At 39.5% G+C, this 17,068-nt stretch overlaps 1 long non-coding RNA gene across 2 annotated transcripts in view; it reads left to right on the top strand.

The window, feature by feature from the left end:
- Positions 1-17,068, top strand: part of LOC129408337 (uncharacterized) — a 77,588-nt gene that overhangs the window by 46,042 nt on the left and 14,478 nt on the right. The gene's annotated exons all lie outside the window — the stretch shown is intronic.

Below are 17,068 nucleotides of genomic sequence, written 5' to 3'. Positions count from 1 at the left end.
GATTAAGTTTGTGGGCCCCTCAAACCAATAGGGGGGCCCTGGTCCAAGGAAAGTTAGAACCACTTTACTTCATCTGAAAAAGAAGAAACAATATTTAAGGATTATTATTATTATTATGCAACAAGGAGCAGTGCACATTGTAAACATTTGAAAGAAGACTGAAGTATAAATTATACATGAATCTCACATTTCAAAACAAATGTTTGTAAAGGTTTAAACTACAGGGATACAACAAGACTTTTCTCCCCTCTAAAAGACAGGATATTTATTGTCAAAAGGCAATTTCAGTTATCGTATTTTTTGGACTGTAAGCCACTACCAGCCAAAAAATGCGTAATGAAGAAGAAAAGAACATATAAGTCGCACTTTTTGGGGGAAATTTATTTTATAAAATCAGAGACCAGGAACTGACAGGCAAGTTCTAGTAATAACAATAGACCAGAGAACAACAGACTGTTAACGTCACATATGAACAGTTCTTCAGATAAACTATAACATAAACAACAGAACAAGTTTACCAAACTCTCCATCTCACTCCAAATCACTAAATCCATTGAATTCTAAAATGCTCGGTTCCACCTTGTGATGTCATGTGGTAATACAGGAATTACTGTATGTTTCGGATTATAGCACGCAATATCAATAATGTTGAGTTTTCTCGTCTATTTTCATACATAAGTCGCACCGGATTATAAGGCGCATTAAGTGAAACAAACGAGCAACACTTGAAACTGATCCCTTAGCCAAAGCGTCCATGATCCATTGGCAGATCGCCCGGCGTTGCTTCCCCGTCTTGGTGAATGTGTATTATGAATGTGGGTATAATTTAAGTTTGTGTTTTTATTTCCTACAAGGACGACTCGAATATACATATAATAATGTTTTTAATGCAGCTTGTTTACGTTTTACAGAAATGAAACTTAAAACCACATGGCTCATTTGCATAAACTGTAAGCCGAAGTTTCTGTCGGACTAAAGGACAAAACTTCACGAGGTTCCTGACTAACGAAGCCAAGAGTTCGTCAAGCGGTGCGGCTTCATAACTTACCAAAGTCGTACAGAAACATTTTGACAGATTTTTGAGTGCCGTGTACCACATAAAATAGTTTCGAGGTCAGTAAGCACAACCAGAGGTGCACTGTCGATTTTTGAGGAAATTAAACGATTTTAAGTGCGTCTTATTGTTCGAAAAATAACTCCAAACACCCTTACTAGAATCATTTGGATACTTTCAGCCCTGGAATTGCCAAACTACTCAAAAAAGTAAAAAGATAGATATATTTAACTTGAAATCTACTACTGACATCTTCAGGTCAGGTGGAACAGAGCGTTTTGAGCTTTGGAGATTTAGACAGACTAATAACAAAGGCTTACTTAAACATGTGTGAATGAAACAAAACACAACTCCAGGTATATTTTTGAGGATGTAACAGCATTATAATATGGCTTAACACTCACAGAAGTCAAGTTTGTGTAATACAGGACTTTTAACAACCAATTACTTGATCTCAAACCGTTCCAAATAATCACATATGCTTCCTGCTCACAACCTAAAAGTAAGCATCCAAACTCTTGTCTTTGCTCATTAGCAGATCTACTTAGAGGCCTTGTTGATAAATAACAGTTTGGCCTGACACCAGTTCCGCGGCGCATGTTAAATTTGTAATTAGCAGAGTAGTGCGTTAGCATGTGATGACACGTTGGCTGTCTGTAGCTTCTTTCACAGTGGGCTGGAGTCTACATTGTCTGCGTGTTGGAGATAGCGCCGAATTCCTCTGTTCAACAAGCTGTGTGTAATGCTCCGCGTGTGCGTTTGTGCGTTTGCTATCAGGACGCAATTAAGGAGGCGCGTTCGTTTGTGTTTCTGTGAGGTAATTAAGCTCTTCCACATGACTGATGGTGTCCGCATTGTCCCCTGCTTCACGGTAACGCAGTTTGGACGGGGCTCGAGTCCTCCGTGCATTTCAACAGTCAGTGCAAAGTGTCATTCAGTTTTGGTGTTGTACTATATGTAGCTGTTACACGTTAAGCAAGACTGGTTTAAAAGTGTGTTGTGTAGCTTTTCAGGCTTTCAGGTCATGTTTTTGCCTTGCCGAGAATGTTCCACCGTATGGTATGGTGTCAAATTTCCATGGCGATGAAGTAGGGGACGTCTCTAGATCAAGTTATTGGTAGGATATGTGGAGAGGTGATCCCACTCACAGAAAGAACATGTTTTTATTTAGTTTTAAAAAAAAATACTATTAATAAAAACACAACTTTTAATTTTTTAACTCCAGCACCTTTACATCTTAAGGGCCTGTTTACACGAGAACGGCTTGCGGATAAAAATGACAAAATACTTTATCAGAAGTGCCTTTCGTTTAGATGGTAATGGCATTTTTGGGGCTTAAAAACCCCAAAATCTGAAACCACCCTCCAGAGTGGAAAAGTTGAACACACTCCACCATAACGTTTCCATCTACACTGCCCAAGACCCAAAACTTTGGTCAGATCTGCACATGTTGCATACTCGTTTACGTCACATATCATACATACATCACACAGAAACAAATGTCCCAAGTGCGTCACCGTATGCACACAGATTTCCTCCCAAAAACACTTGTCTAAATGCAGCATAAAAAGTAAAGATGCAACGCCACTTTTGAGTCTTCTGTTCAGACCGTCATCATATAAACATAGCCTTAGACCCATAGTTATAGCCAAATATAATAAAACACAATTGAAGGACTTTGAAACTATGCTGATCTTTAAAATTGCAACCTAGTGCCTCTGCTCAATTTTATTTCTCTCCGGTGACTAGGAATTGGAATACACAGACGGTTTGCAAGAAGTTGTAGACCACGCACTGTCCATTTAGAGAAGAGCTGTGAAGCCATGACGTCAAACTCAAGCGTCTGTCTGGGTCCCTTTTGTAGTACAGCACAATAGTAAACAAAGCAGTTGAGATGGATGTAGATGAAGCCATACATTCTGTGTTGGCAACGATTCCTGAGATCGAGGATTTAAAGCCGGAACAAAGGGAATGTATAGTGAATGTTATCAAGGGGAAAGACGTTATTGCCCTTCTTCCTACGGGATTTGGTGCATTACATACGTCACGACCAAATAGCAGTGATTGGTTAAATTAAAAAAATACCCGCCTACCATCAAACGAAAGAATCCTAATACTGCGAGGTTCACTTCGTGGAAACTGGCTGATGAATCAGGCTATGAGCTAGCAGCCTATGCTATCAAATTTACATAAGATTAGTCTATTTGCTATACAAAAAGTGTACTGTGTGCCTAACAGTATAACTATAAAGAGCACTGGATTATAAGGCAATATCAATAATGAAGGCCCATGAAGCGAAACGAAGCAGTCAGATAAGTCAGTCTTTATTCAACTCATTCACACTAACTCAGCTCAACCCCAAGCATCCTCGATCCACTGGCAGATAGTGGTGTAACTCCCTGTCTTGGTGAATATGTATTACTCCACGATGCTCCGACAATCCATCAAGCGGTGCAGCTTCGTATCTTACCAAAGTCATACTAAAACATATTGATAGAATATTGAGCGCCGTGTACCACATAAAATTGTTTTGAGATCAGTAAGCACAACCAGAATTAATATATAAGGCGCACTGTCGATTTTTGAAAAAATTTAAGGATTTTAATTGTGCCTTATAGTTTGAAAAATACGGTACCTTATCTGCACGATTTGCAATGTAGTTTTAATCGTCACTTTAATCCCAACTTCAAGACATTTAGTTTCAGTAACAGCAAATTAACTAAAATGTGAGAAGTTATTTACAAAAAAAAAAACATTTCATTTTGTTTCCCCATTAGAATAACATTTCACGACCCTCTTCAGCAGACATAGCAGACGTTCACTTCCACTGTAATCGTGCACTTTTTACGTCCTCCAAGTTCACTTGAAAATGGTTTTGTAATTAACTAGTATAAGCCCAGTCTTTAAAACGTCACATTTATTGTATTTTCATATCTGCGGACTTGAGCGCGGAGATAAGAAGCTTACACAGTCCTGAATCTCAATATAAATCACTGGACAAACGTCATTGGTGGCCACTTGGTAAATTGGTTTCACCCGCATATTTGGGCCTTATTTAAGAGATATCCTTGAATAAGCAGTTTAAGCGTCTGAAAAGAGGAATCCAATGCAAATGAACTTCACTCCGTTGTGTTTTGTTTAATCTACGGCACTTTTTCGGCTTTTTCTTCTTCTACAGTTTTGGAAGCGTAGTATTGCGGTGCAGATTAGGGGAGCTTAGCCACACCTATGAGCCTTTTAAGACAGTCTAATACTCCCGTCGCATATCAAGGACACGGGAACACATTATCTGATCATTCCTCGCATTCATTACCGTAATGAATCAAATAAGTGGGCAGGTCTTTTCAGAAGTCCATTAACATCTGCATGAATACTAATGACATTACAGTTGTAAAATATCTCATCTAACGGTACTTTGCAAAATAAAATCATTAGATGAGGCTGTTGTTTATTTATGCGTGTTATACAGACTGCAAATGTAATTCTAGTGAAGCTGGATGTAATTTACACTCTATTAAAAGTCCTATGTTAAGCAAAACGGACTCTTCTGAGCTTTAAGACGTGTTATAATTTTGTTGCTTCATCAAAAATTTACCTGGAGTTGTGTTTTGTTTCATTTGCACATATTTGATGAACCATTTATTATTAGTCTGTTTACATCTCCAAAGGTCAAAAATGTTCTATCTTGTGATTTCATTAAGCACTATTTTTCAAGTTAACAGCTCTTTTTACCTAAAACTGAGTAGAGATTGGAAATTCCAGGGCTGAAATTATCCAAATGATTCTAGAGAAGGTGTATGGAAGTTAAAAACAGTGGAGCACTTTCTGTATTATCATATGACATCACAAGGTGGAAGAGTGTTTTCAATTTGAGAGAAATACTCAGCCTAAATATGAAGGATTTGTGAGTTAAATGTGTGGATGAAACAAAACACAGCTCCAGGTATGTGTTCTAATCAGGTAACATTATAAAACAGACCAGAAAATAGCATAAGGGGGCCTTTAAATAACTGGGATGTTTATAACCAATAACCAATCAATAACCAATTTGAGAATTTATCAGGTACAATTAAGTAACTTAATAGTATATAAAAGCAGACAGATTAGTAATAAAGCATTAAAAAAAATAATTTTGTCTTCTTGTTGTATAAGAGAATGAGAACTTCACACATCATTTACTTGAGATGGATGCATTAGAGGAGAGGGAATGGCCCAAGAATATAGAGAGAAATCCCACACACTGTCTTACTTGCAAATTGTGAGATTTATTAAGACAAACTGCAACGTTTCAGCACTAGGCCTTCATCAGGCAAATCAGCTGTTTGCCTGATGAAGGCCTAGTGCTGAAACGTTGCACGGTTTGTCCTAATAAATCTCACAATTTGCAAGTAAGATGGTGTGCGGGATTTTTCTCTGTGTCTTCTTGTTATATAGAAACTTTGTGTTTCTTTCTAATAATTCAAATTTGTAGAAAACAAAAACAAAAAAAGCTTATGTACATGTTTTGGTGGTACCACTTGCGTCTTCGTCAGAGGTGTGAACTGACTGCAGTGACGTGTCTTTTATCAGCTGTGGTTTCTAGTCATGGCAATTTTCACAGATCTGGCAGATCTATCAGACTGACCAGGTCTACAGTTATGTGGTCGTCTCTGGAGAAGTGAGTCCCATGTGTGAGCCAAGGTAAATGCCCCCTTGTCTCTGTTGATGGTCTATGCGCCCCCTTCCTGATTTTGGTAGCTTTTTAACTAACACAAAAAAACACAAAGTTTCTATAACTCCAGGTATGTTTTTGAGGAGTAACAACATTCTAACATGGCTTAAAGCTCACTAGAATACATTTTGTGAAATATTGGACCTTTAAAAAGTAATATATTAAAAAACAAAAACCAAATGTAGCCAAAAATGTGGGAGGGGAAAAAAACAAATCTGTTAAACCAAAGTTAAAGTTCCAGCTGTTTGATGACTCAGTCCAACTTCCTCACCACAGACTAAACTTGTCATGGCACAGCTCTCCCCTCTCCGGCCCAAAAGCTCTTGTCACTTGCTGGTAGCTGAACATGTTGAATCGTTGGCTGGACTCTGAGCTCCATCTAACTCTGAGCTTGTGTCCAGCGCCCGCCGCTCCTGGCCTGTCCGCTCTCTGCAGGCCTGGCAGCTGTACCGAGGTCAAAGCCGTCTTTTCGGAGGGCACTGTGGAATTTGGGCCGGTCGCCATGATGTGGGAGTGCTCCCTACAATCACCCAGATGTTCCCCATCAGCTGGGCTCCGAGCTCGGCCCTCTCCAGCTCTCCACGCGCCCGCCACGTACAGACCCATCACGCGCTACAGCTAAGTGGACGTAGATTAATGCAAACACAGCTGCCCGTTCTGTCCAACTATATATGCAAAATGGGTCAAATTTAGAATGGGGCTTTTAAGGCTTGACTTCTACATTCAAGCAGATTGTTGTTCATATTTAAAGATATTTAACTTTTGTATTCACTATTGAAAGTATTTGTTCTAGGGAAGGGGAAAAAGCTAAATAGTTACATATGCATTTATTTCTGTATCTTGAACAAAACACTATGAGGTACACTCGTCTTACCCTTTGCCTGGAAATCAAGAATATCTATTTTTTATACAGATCATTGTCAGTCTTTCTTCCGCTCCCTCCACCGAATGTCAAGCCCGGACAAATCAAGCCTGATCGTCCAATCAGATTTGTTTTGTTATTTTTTTAGTGACACATATGAGCTCATTGGTTACCTGTGATTTACAAATTACTTCAAATTCAGTTTAGTGCTTTGCTCAGTGATTCTACAGAAATCCACATTGTTTTTCAGTCCTGATACTTTTTTCCTTGATTGTTTTCTGATATGGACAGGCCATGTTTGTCCCTGATTGGCTAATCCACCTGTCAATCACACCAATCTGAAAACAGAGAGATTCACCGGTGATCATCCTGTGTTCAATTATCTTCCAACTTCCACTTAGACCTTGGATTGATGTCACATCCAAGCTTGATGATTATTATGTTTATGTTATGATTATAACTATTCCCTCATCTTATGAAAATGCTGCCACTTTAATTTTTGAAATTTGCTCTCCATTTTATTTTAAGGTTTCTCTTCTGTTACAACTTTAGGGATGTTAACGCCCGTTAAATCAAGTATTTGTTCAATACTGGCCTCACCACAACACTCCCACACCCACAGGCAGTGATACAGACGTGGTGAGGTATTGCAGTGATACAACTGACTGAAATTGTCATTTAAACAGCCAAAGTTTCCAAACAATGTGAAAACAGTTCATATTTACACGTCACAGTGGGTGTAGCCATCTTGGATTCTGACTCAGAATCTTTGATCGGTCTACTTTTTCCGCCTCCGAGGTCAGAGGCGCGCCATCCCAGGAAAAGGGGCGTGTCGCATGTGTCGCTAGGCAACTTCCTCGGAAAACCGATTCGGAAGGATAATCAAATGCAGGGTCAGACTCTTGGCATTGAAGAAGTGTGTATTCTGGATCTCAGGCAAGTCTTACCCAACCATACAACATGACGTGAGTGTAGACCTCATAGGCTACGTGCTTTTATGTAAAACTGTCCGGAACCGTATCCTGTCTTCACGATTTTTGATGGGTGTGACTGACAAGTGGATGAACCAATCAGAGAAACGCATGATCTGTTAATGTTAAAAAACAAACATGTTGGTTTATGAATAAAAAAGAAAAAAAATGTATGGAGCACACGGAGAAACAGCAATCAATAACTGAAGTAGTAAACTCTTAGGAGGTTAAAAAAATTCTGTTCTTCTTGTTGCTGTTGCTGTTGTGATTGTCCAAAACTTAGAAAGATATCAGGCTCACCAGTCTAGAAGATGCTGTCAGTTGTGTCTCATGTGTTGAAATGGTCTTGCATTGTGTAGTTTCTCCCACTGACCTGGTCTCACAGTCTGACAGGGAATGGCTCAGTGCTAATCAGGTGTAATTACAGGCTAACACTGCACACGCCCCAGAGACATGTGAGCGTTTCACATACTGATTCAAGTGGAGAGTTGGCCATTCAGTTTATATAGAAATACATAATCGTCATTGAAATTAACATATGTGATTCATTATCTTAATTATATGTGATAAATAACTCACAATGCCTATAAATAACCAGTTCAGTTGATTAGACTTGGGGTTTTTTTGCATGTGGAGGTTAATGCTGATGTTCTTGTATGGGGTTTAAAGTTGCATATACTTTTTGGACTCTAAATTTAGACTTTGGACTCTAAATTGCACTTGCATGTTTGAGCACCACTAACTCAGTAATATTAACGCTCATGAAATTAGCAAAACAACCAGATAACGTTGGTTTAATTTCTTAAAATCTTTGTCACGGTGGTGGAATCAATTATCAAAGAAACAAAATATGATTATGTACCAGGGATAATGAAAGTAAAGAGTGAATGTAACAGTCTAGTAAACTTGTGTTAAAGATAAAATAACTAATGGTAGATAAGGAAATAACAGAATAGATTGGGCTGCAGGTTTTGTTGCTGAAATGGTTGGTTGGTTTAAACCTAAAAGGACTCTCTGATCTAAATGGTCACTACCTAAACCCCTGCAGCCTCTGTAGCCAGGCCGGTGCCATCTAGTGCCTCCACTCAATTTAATTTCTCTCCAGCGACTAGGTCAGGAATCGGAATACACTAGACGGTTTGCAAGAACTCCAGAAGTTGTAGACAGTGCACCGGCCAATCAGTGAAGAGCTGTGAAGCCATGACGTCAAACTCAAGCGCCTGTCTGGGTCCCTTTTGTGGTACAGCACAACAGTAAACAAAGTGGTCGAGATGGACGTAGACGAAGCCATACATTCTGTGTTGGCAACGATTCCCGAGATCGAGGATTTAAAGCCGGAACAAAGAGAATGTTTGAATTTTATCAAGGGGAAAGACGTTATTGCCCTTCTTCCTATGGAATTTGGGAAAAGCTTACTGTATTTTCTGGGCTATTAGGCGCTCTGGATTATAAGGCGCACTTCATTGAATGGTCTATTTTCAAACTTTTTTCACAAATAAACCGCACCGGACTTTAAACAAAACACAGTTGGATGGGTGAGTGGGACTTTGTTTGTTGCGTTCACGGTGACTCTGGGCTTTGTTCAGTTGTGGCGTGTAGGGAGGGTACTGTCTGGGACCGCTGGATTGTTGGCGTGTTCGCAGTGACTCAGTTGTTCAGTTGTGGCTCAGAGTGGCACATTGCACTCGCTTTTTCGGTTCGTTCCTTCGTTCCGTTCCTCGTCCACGCGGAGTGATGAGTGTGGCTGCATGTGTGTTTCGCTGTGCGGTCGCTGTCTGCTCCGTGTGTGTTTGCGTGTTCTGCGGGTGATGCGGCTTTGCAGTTTACTGAAGTCGTGCTGGGACACCCGAGTGGATTCGTGTATGGGGCGCTCTGGATTGCGGGGCGCGCGGTCATTTTATGATGCGGTTAGAGGCTTAAGAGCGCGTCTAATAGCCCGGAAAATACGGTAATCTACCAGTTAGCCCCGTTAGCGGCGCATTACATACATCATGACCAAACAGCAGCGACTGGTTAAATAAAAAAAGTACCCACCCACTGTCGAGCGAACGAATCCTAATGCTGCGAGGTCAGATGGTTTCCACGAAGTGAAACCAGCTGCTGAATCAGATTACAGCCTCTGCAGCTCAGTGAGGGAATTCTGGAGGTTCTGAGCTTTCACATGAGACATGGTCCGTCCATATACTTGATGTGTTCTCAATATGCAGGTAAAGACACCGACAACCCAGGTTCTTTTGTGATTTTTGCACACGTAAAACTAAGAGGCTACATACAGTTCCTTAAAAATTCACTTATACTTATTCAAATTAACACAAATATTTGAACAGAATAACTGTGAATTTACCTTACTCTTCTTCTTGATGATTGAAAAGACCAAATTCTTCACAACTTTTACAGACAGGACTCCTCCATATCCAGCTGAGACCTGCCTGCTCTGCCAATGCAAATCAACACCACGCTCAGTGTTACATTCAGCAGGAGACCATTACTAAACAGCCCGACAAGCTAGTTTTACACACATTAAAATAAATGATGTCTAATTTGAATTTTAGTCACGCCACATTAACTAATAGAAACTTATTAACATTTCAAAAGGAAGACGAGAAACGGGGGGAAAAAAAACCCTGCAAAATTAACAGCGGCTGGTCTGACCTACGAGCCGTGTAGCCTGATCGCGGTAATGACAGCGTAATGGCATATTTACATTCAAATCTGGCCGGCTAATATAGGATTTCGAATGGGGAGTTTCCGTCAAGGATTATTTAGTCTGCCCTGCTGAACTGTTACTGTCTGAACTTCCAATACAATGAAGAAAGTTCTCATTCCGTAGCAGATTTTAAGCGCTATGTCCGTTTAATAGCTAACCATTTTCCGTCTCATCTCTCCCTTTCTCTTCTCCTCCTCTTCATGGTCTTTAATAGCTATTATCGTGCACTTCAAACTGTCAGTATCCCCTCTCCTCCGTGTTATCTTGTTGAAACGGAATTCTCGGAAGACGGAAAAAAAAAAAAAAAGCTCCAGACTTCGAATAGAGCTGTTTGAAATGGTAGATTCCTTTGCATTTTAAATATTTCTAATTCGTTGCGCAGAGCTTTGATATCCACTAAGAAGAGCCCGTGTGATGGGGTGATACTGCATGTGAGAGGTACGATAGGATCAGAGCAGTGCGGAGCTTTAAGGTTTAATTGCTGTGATATCAGAGATGGAAGGAAAGTCTGGTACAAGGGGGAAGTGGAGGTAGTGAATTAGCTCTGAAAAAGTATTGAAACTGGTACTGAAGAATGTATTTAGTATGTAGGAACTGCTGTGATGTGTTCAGATCGCGATTGCACCGGAGACCAAAGTTTACATTGTTTAAAAAAATCTAAAAATTGTAATGTAATTAAATGATGAAATTGGTGAATTTAAAGGGCCGGTGTCTGATTTTAAACCTTGAGACAGGAATGTGTTTGAGTTTGAACTGTTAACCCAACACATGGTTCTCATCAGTTTCCACCAACTTTGTGCTTTACGCCCTTAGTTATGATTCTACAAAATGCATAGTTTGATTTTCAGTCTCAATTAGGGATGGGCGTTCGATTAAATTTTCTTAATTGATCATTGGGAGAATTAACGATCAATTTTCGATTAATCATTAACATGTTTTTTTTTTATATTAATATCATCATCATTATTACTATTATTAATCTACATAAATAAACTCACCTTTACAACACATAAACCATAACCACCACATAACCAGAGCCACATCAACCCGTTTGACATTATAATGTGTTTAATGCAGCTTTGACACATTTGTTTATGTTTTACAGAAACAAAACTTAAAACCACATGGCTCATTTGCATAAACTATAAGTGCAAAAAAAAAAAAGTCTCTTTCCTTGTGTGTTGATGTGGTTCAGCTTCTGTCGGACAAAAGGACACGACTCAGTGGAATATGAGTGTTCTCTCTGTGACAGAGGGATGTTGATGATGATGATGGTGAGTCTGTTCTGTGTGTGTGTCGTGTTGGAGATGGTTCATGTTTTCAGAGATCAGACATGTGCAGGTTTAGTGCAGCTCTTTATTTAACATCATTTCACTCACTTTATTTATTTTGGCTACTGACGTGATGAAAAGACTGAAAAGTGTTTGTCTTTTGGACGCATCTGCACTCGACTTAATGTTGCAGTAACTGGGATACTGCGTTTACATGCACCATGACAAAACCAGGATACTCAAAAAACCCTTGACACTGATGTGCATGTAAACACACTCACTGAGTGGTGCAGTGATCTCCAAGGAGCCACAGCCTAAAAGTGGGACTGTGAGGCCACAACTCCAGTGTTTTTTGCTATCAGACGGAGCCTCGTCTCCTTACACTACGCACAGCAACCTACATTCGATTTGCTGATTAAAAATGAACATGATCAACAAAATTCTTAATGATCAGTTATTGATTAGGTGACTAATTATGCCCATCCCTAGTCTCAAAAAACTGGGCATTTACCTTGACCAGAAGAAATCTATTTAAAGTACAGTCCATTTATCTCCCAGACATGTTTCTCTTCTCATTTGTGGAATAAAATTTGACATTGTGCTGGTGTGTGTATATTATTGCCTGCAGAGTCTGCGGGAAGACTGAGTACAAAAGCCTCAATTCTCCAACTCCATCTGGAGTTATTTGAGCAAGTATTGTAATAACCTAGATTAATTTATAAAACTAGGGCTTTAAAATGATGCTGATTAAGAAACATTGGTCTAGTGGAATAGAACACTTTTTGATGATATAAGTAAATATACAGTAAGTAAAATGTTAAAAGTTATCTACACAATCTTTGCTTTTTAAAATTACACAAATTAGGGTCATCCATGTTTAATCTGATTAGTTTTAAGATAAACTGTTGTCTATGATTTCATTAATGACAGAAAAACACCCCAAAAAACTCCGGACTTGATTCCATTACCGCTAATTCACCACTGCCAATATGGCGGCCCTATCAAATTCAGTCATGTGGGTGCAGCTCTCAAGAAGGAAGAGGCCAGAACATACAGGACGACTCCAACATGCACAAATGAAGGAGAACTATATGTGTAGAGGTTAAAAACTCAAAAACACACTTTAGCAAGACTAGAGAAGAATGAAACAACTACCACAAACCTTTAGTAGCACTAAATCATCCATTCACATACTTGGCACACTTTCACCAAAGCAAAGACCAACTGACTCCACCACAGTTCTCAGGTGGGACGAGGCTATGTGTGCACGAAAAAAAAAAAAGGACCAAATGACATCTAAAGTGTCTGGTGGTGGCCCGTCTTCAGCACTTAGCCTGATCCCGCCATATGCTCCCTGCTCAGATGGACTCTACTGCTGGCAGCGCTCCTCCATTGGCCTGGATCTCAAAGGACACTGGCTGTTATCAAATTTCTCTTCTCTGTAAAATTCAATATGAGAATAACAATATGCTTTGGAACACACTCTGGTTAAAAAAAAAAAAAAAACTGCTAACAACAAGTAGTCTTAGTAGCAGCCAGTTTTTGTCACATTACAGATAGAGCCACTTCGGAAATTGCGAGAATTAATATCGTAATGAAGCCGGGAGCGCCCATTAGGCTTGCGTAATGTTGCTCTTGGGGGCTAAAATAGATGTCCGGTAGCGTTAGGTCTTATTTGCGCGGTCAACTCCGAATTCGCTTTTATTAGAGGGACATTAGAAGAAGAGCGAGGACGCCGCGGAGAAATGGCGTTTATATTACTACAGTTCCCAGGGTGCCTTGCTCTACCTGTCAGTGCGCACAAAGCATGCTGTTCTGGTCCATTCCGAGGCTAAATATCTGCCTTACAAATGGTGCGTCGGTGCAATAACATTTGGGCAATTATCACCAAAGTGTTCCAGTGCTGTCGGCGTGAGATGTATGTGGAGATCGGCTTCAAACTGTGAGGGGATTTTTACTTACACTTCTTCTACTTATGATAACACGGACGCCCATGGCCAGATGCAACTTTTAAAGGTTTTGTTTTGACATTTTTGTTTTAATAATTAGAAGGTTGTCACTTCAAATCCCACTCCTGGCAGTTAATTGCTGTTGTCTTAATTGTGTAAGTAAGGGATTTTGTGATTTTCCAGGACAGCTGTGTTTAAAAAAAGGATATTACGCTAAATCTAAGTCTTTCGCAGGCTTTCTACCAGGCTACAACACTGCTCCTCATCAAAAACACGCCTGAAGAGATTTTAGATGTCATCCATGCATGTTTGAGGAATCTAGAGATCTCTCCCGGGCCCTATCTGAACCCTCTTTTTGCCAATTTTCCATAATTATACAAAAGCATGACACAAAACAAGACACTACAACTTCACAAACCTGATGCAATGTACATATATATTTTCAGCATTACTAATATAGCATGTTCAAAACGACACAAGGCAACATGGCGATCTAAATATGTTATGTGTTACCAAATTAATACCCCATAGATGTGTTTAAGGGAAGTAAGTAAATATTGTATTGCTATTTAGGCCTTAGAGGAGCATTACCAAAATGGGACCATGCCTATGTTCCCACAGTCCAACGCTCCCCCTATGTTCCCACCTTTATCATCTATTTGCACCAGATTTTATCCCAATTTTTCCCAATTTGGTCATCAATTACAACCAACCTGTTCTCCAGTAGCAGTTGACTACAGATTTAATGCAGCTTTTAGGTAAATCTGGGAACATAGGGCTCTGGGAACATAAGACTGACCCCTTCCAACACCACTACTCCAACATAAGGTTGAGTGACAAACCCTTATATCGAAATTAAACTCACCTCCATGAGTTAGTGCAGCTCAGACACAGCACACAGTTACCTTTCTAGAATTCTTTAATGAACAGTACACATTCAGTCTAAAATGTTTCACTATTTATGCAGTTCCCTTAAAACTGGAAAGGCCTCTAGTACTATTCAACCTTTTATGTGCTAAGAACAGGCAATCTATTTTTTCAATAAGAAAAAATCTTAGAAATGAGGGAACGTAGGGCTCTGGAACCATTGGGTTGTGGGAGGTTAGGGCTGACCCCACCAAAATGACTCAAAGAAAACATTCTGCATTTGCAGCTCAAAAAAAATGTTGAGTTTGAGCCATTCAAGAACTATTATCCAAAACACAAATATTTACATTGTACATGTCAATAAAGTCTTGTACACACTTATGTCCACATTTATAAACCCATATTTTGTTTTTGTGCCTGACACTAGCCTCCTCGGTCCAGTCTCACCTCCTCTGTCTACTTTTAGTGGAATGATTCACTGCACATTCACACTCTGGACGCTCATCTTTTGTGACTGGAAACACACTACTCCTTGAACACAAGCTGAGACTCACTCCACGTTTTTCTTCTTCTATCACATAACCATAGTAACACAGGCATGTCTACAAGTCAATGTACAAATCAATAATGAATCAATTAAAACACTCACTTTGCATGAATAACTAACAAATCATGCCTTTTCGTGCCATATTGTACTGTACATGCTCTTTCTTTGGGATTTGCATGTTCTTATTGTGGGAAGATTTTTGGGGACTTTTTTAATGGAAATGAGAACGCTGTGTTTTTTTGGGCTAGATCCTGAATCACATCTACAGAACCTATAGATTAAATGAAATTCACTAGTCACGGCATTCCAAATATGAAGTGAGCACTGCCGCGTTTCTGGCTCCATCAACTCTTGCTTCAATTCACTTTCTCCTGAAAAAACATTACCTCTCTCTCTGTAACTGCTGTTCCCAGGCTCATCATTTTGGTCTTAAATGTTTGTTTTAGTCCACTCGACATGATCCTGGTGTTTTTATTTCACTATTTTGTCTATAAATCAAGATATGAACATTAATAGCAGACAAATCAGGCGCTGTCTTTCCTTGGGGTAACAGGTTTGAGGCCCTGTTTTCATGAGAACGCTTGCGGGTAAAAACGAGAGAATATTTTATCAGAAGTGCCTTTCGTTTAGACGGTGACAGCGTTTTTGGGGCTTAAAAATGCAAAAATCTGAAACCACCCTCCAGAGTGGAAAAGTTGAATATGCTCCGCCGTAGTGTTTCCATCTACACTGCCCAAGACGCAAAACTCTGGTCAGATCGGCTCACGTCACGTACACACATTTTTGTCACATACATGTGCCTTGCATGCATATCCAATCGAATTCCACACACTTTTGCGTTGCATATTTCCTCCCAAATACACTCGTCTAAATGCAGAATAAAAAGTTAAGACGCAACGCCACTTTTGCATCTTCTGTTCAGACCATCATCAGAGAAACGTAGCCTGATTGATAGTCTTACTATGAATTGGCTCTTTAGTTTGTATACTTTTCGTGGTCAGAATATAAAATATGGAACTCAAATTCAACCCTACAACTGGTAGTGTCGATAAGCTTCATTTGACTGGAGTCCAAACCCCATGGGCGACATTCCCTTAGTCCATTTCTTTATAAAATCAATGGCAGAACCCATAAAATATATCAGGATAGATCAATGCATTAACCTTTTTTTTTTTTTTTTTTTACTTCTAATACATTACAACATTACAACATTTTCTATTTTGCAGTAACTGAGTAATGAGAAAAGTTAGTTTGACCTTGATAATGCTTGGAAGGCCCGGCTGTGTGATGATTCAAGTACATCAACTGGAACTATTTAATTACACTGATAATAGACAGTGCAAATAAAAATATTGGTTATTTGTGTTGAACTCAGTTGCCTGGCCAACCTTGACCTTGTACCTTAGCAACACTTTTACAGACAGATTAACAAATCTGAGAAACGCTGTTTCGCTCATGTTAAAGGAACAGTCTGGAATTTTGGACAGAGGAGCTCATTTCCTAGTGAGCCAAAGTGTTGGAGACGTGTGGAGACACTTTTTAAAATATTCCATCCAGCCCTTGTATTTGCCGAGGTCACTGGTGCTAGGCTAGTGCATGTCAATGGCCATAGTTATCCTGCCACTAAAAACAGTCTTACCCACTCCACAAAACACCAGAAGCAAATCTATTATTACACCAGACTGTTGATGTAAATGTCTGTGTTGATAGTATAATTTTAAAAGTAAAGCCAATCTTGAATTTGAAGGATTTATGTCTGAGCAGCAGCAGTGAGTTGTACTTCCTGATAGAAAGCTTGGCAGTGGCGGACTGATATATGAGAAAATAGTCCCTCAACATGTGACGATTCATGCAAGGTTAGTTTTATTTCAGACATTATTCTATCAACACAGACATTTACATCGACACTCTGGCATAGTAATGATTGGTGGTTTGTCGAGTGGGCAAGACTGTTTTAAATATTTTAAGAAGTCTCAAGTCTCAAACACCTCTTTTCTTAGTTAGCCAATGTCCAAAATTCTGGACTGTCCCTTTAAAACAGCCATTGTGAGTGTCTACACAAAGTGTCAGTCCTGACTTAAACCCTACGATTCAAAAGCATCTGATATTGATACTTTACAATGACATCA

The sequence above is a fragment of the Boleophthalmus pectinirostris genome, unplaced genomic scaffold (genome assembly GCF_026225935.1).
Source record: "Boleophthalmus pectinirostris isolate CB_2022bp ecotype Guang Dong unplaced genomic scaffold, ASM2622593v1 HiC_scaffold_1, whole genome shotgun sequence".
NCBI classification, from domain to species: domain Eukaryota; kingdom Metazoa; phylum Chordata; class Actinopteri; order Gobiiformes; family Gobiidae; genus Boleophthalmus; species Boleophthalmus pectinirostris.
Note: the sequence above shows the minus strand (reverse complement) of the source record. Positions and strands in the feature narration are given on the sequence as shown.